The sequence below is a fragment of the Aplysia californica genome, unplaced genomic scaffold (genome assembly GCF_000002075.1).
Source record: "Aplysia californica isolate F4 #8 unplaced genomic scaffold, AplCal3.0 scaffold00252, whole genome shotgun sequence".
NCBI lineage: Eukaryota > Metazoa > Mollusca > Gastropoda > Aplysiida > Aplysiidae > Aplysia > Aplysia californica.
Window position 1 is genome coordinate 1,014,905 of NW_004797522.1, and position 3,264 is coordinate 1,018,168.

Consider the following 3,264-nt stretch of genomic DNA (forward strand, 5'->3'; position numbering starts at 1 on the left):
AGAGTTTTTTTATTAAAAAAGTTAAAAAACAATTAACCCCCAACCCTTCATAAAGTCAACCATTTCTCCCCCTTCCACATCTCCCTTTTCAGTGATTTATCCTCCTTTTCTCCCCCCCTGGTAAAATCAAGCAAGTTCTAAATCTTTTTCTAATTAAGCACCCCTCATCGATACAAGGGGGGGAGTGGGGCCAGGGCGTACATACCCGCGCCAAGGCTTGCTTAAGCAAAGAGTGAGAAAAAGGGAGAGACGAGGGAAAGCGAGCCAACGCCGGAAGGCGACAGCGAGAGAATGAGAGATTAAGACACTGATCACAAAGTAGCTAAGAGTGAAAGTTAGTGAGAGACAGCGTATGTGTGTGTTAGTGTATGTGTGTGTGTGTTTGTGTGTGTGTGTGTGTGTGTGTGAAAGAGATAGATAGATAGATAGATAGATAGATAGATAGATAGAGAGAGAGAGAGAGAGAGAGAGAGAGAGAGAGAGAGAGAGAGAGAGAGAGAGAGAGAGAGAGAGAGAGAGAGAGAGAGAGAGAGAGAGAGAACACAAATATAATAAAAAGTTGTAATTAGTTAGTCTTTCTTTATTTGGGACTGTGTTTGTGATCTTGATGTGATGTATATGTGTCCAATAAATTTTAAAAAATCTAAAAAACTTCATTTTCAGATTGACTTAATTTTTCCCTTCCTTGTCTGAGAATCAAATTGATTTCCCCCCTTTTCAAGCTTTTAAAAGTGTTTATCTATTTATCTATCTGTCTATCTATCTATCTATCTATCTATCTATCTATCTATCTATCTATCTATCTATCTATCTATCTATCTATCTATCTATCTATCTATCTATCTATCTATCTATCTATCTATCTATCTATCTATCCATCTATCTATTTTTAGCTTTTTTTTCAAGATGGCTGGTTTGTTTATCTCTCCTTTTGGTATTTTTTACAAGGACGAGCATTTCTTGTACAGAGAATGAAAGATGAAATGATTAGGTATAGCGTATTATTGTGTTATCTCATCATCTCTCTTCATCTGGAAAATAAGAATCTATCAAAAGATTTACCACTCTTTTGACACCCTTGTTGGTTGTGGTGTATGTCAAAATTTAACTTTCAAAGGTACGAAAAATCTTATATAAGTTATTCCACCAACTAACTAAAGATTTCCTTGTCGAGTAAATATGAAATGGAGAGATCTAGAAACACAAAATAATCAGATGATAATATCATTCTTTATGGGTTAAAGGCCAAACCATTAGGAAACAGAACAAATTTACAATACACTACAAAAACCTGACTGTCCTCGAAATTGACTGCAACAGCAGTTTAAGTTTATTCACAAATTTTGATACACACACACAAACACACACACACACACACACACACACACACTCACACACACACACACAAACACACTCACACTCTCTCTCCGACTCTCTCTCTCTCTCTCTCTCTCTCTCTCTCTCTCTCTCTCTCACACACACACACACACACACATACACACCTCGAATTAGCCACTCAAATCTACCACGTATGATAAAAACAACAGCAGTAGTAACAACAACAACAACAACAACAACAACAACAACAACAACAACAACAACAACACCCAAAACAGCAACAGTAACAACAGCAATAATTATTGCCTTACAAAAAATATGACTGCCTCGGAAATGGACTGCACCAGTAGCTTAAGTAATTCACCTTTTGACACACATACACAATATATATAATTATATAAAGCACGTATAAAGTTAGATGTTTGTTATATCCAAACTGTAACTCGGTAAACATCCTTCGTTTCCCTTCCTCGTTTGGTTAAATACTACACAGTCAGTGTACAAATCAGATGTGCACACATTTTCAACAGCTTGATTTAATTAAAACTGTTTCATTCAGAACCAAGGTTTGGTCTCCACGATATCTCTTTATTGTATTCTTTTCAGAAGCGAGTTTTACTTTTATTTTTTGCTAATTGCAAAATTTTTCCCTGCACGACCAAAGGGATCACCAATGTTACAATGTCAATAATACGATAAGATCGTTGCAAAGTGAGAACAAACTTTCACGTGAGAAATATAACAATCTGAAAAGACTGTATCACAATCGCTTTCAGGAGAGGTAATGCAACGCTTTGTATTTAATAAAGGATTCAGTTGATCGGATCGGAAAACATAGGCCTACCACAAAGTAGAGATCGACATGGACAGTTTGAATCTGCAAGACATTATTATACTCGATCAAGTCATAAAAAATCGTAAAGCAAGACTAAGTGTCGCCACAATACGTCCACTTTTTAAGTTGGACAAAGAAATGTACTCTTATAACGCAGTGTCATTAATTGTTTGGTAATTCTATAATGATGTCCACCAGTGACACGTGTTAGACAAATTGTGGCACTAAAACCATCGTTGGGATTTGGAATGCCAAATGACTGGACAGCAAACTAACATGACGTTAGTCTGTGAACATCTGGCGGACACTAATATGCAGTGCTAATAAATTTCTCCCTAAATGCTTTTTTGACCCTCCCATCTCCACCCCTTTCCCCCTGTTCCCATCCGTTTTCCCCTCTCTCCCGCCTGCTCTTGTCAATTCACACCATCAGCATAGACCTAATACGGGAAGACAGACAGAAAGACACACTAAGTAATACGTCCTTTATACCTGGTAGACGGTACCCCGGGGGAGGGGGTGGTGGTGTGTTTGTTGACAAAAAACCTAGTATGTTTGTACTGACGCAACAGTGATCAATTGTCATTCGTCACCCTTGCAGTATTTGTAGTTCTTCCTTACACCGAGCTCTGGCTCGGAGCTCGCCATCCTTGACCGATCGACCATTCGTCGTTCTTCCTTACACCGAGCTCTGGCTCGGAGCTCGCCAGTGTAATGGAAAACGACGAACTCTCAATTACGCAACAACGGATTAGGATATGACACAAAAATTTACACCATCAGATGAAGAATTAAATACTATATGAAATATGTAAAAATTAACAAATCGAAAAATTTTGACCATTCGTCGTTTTCCCTTACGACGGCAGAAATATAGTACTAGACAAGTCTGGTAGTTTCCAGTTTGTTTGTTTTTTGTAGTTTTTTAAAATTTGTTTGTGTGTGTGTGTATGTGTGTGTGTGTGTGTGTGGGGGGGGGGGGGGGGGGGAGGGGGGTAAGTGTTTTACATTTTCAGATGGTGGGAAATCTTGAATTTTGTCCGGGTGGCAGCTGAAGCCGATTCATATCGATTTTAGAATACCAAGGGATC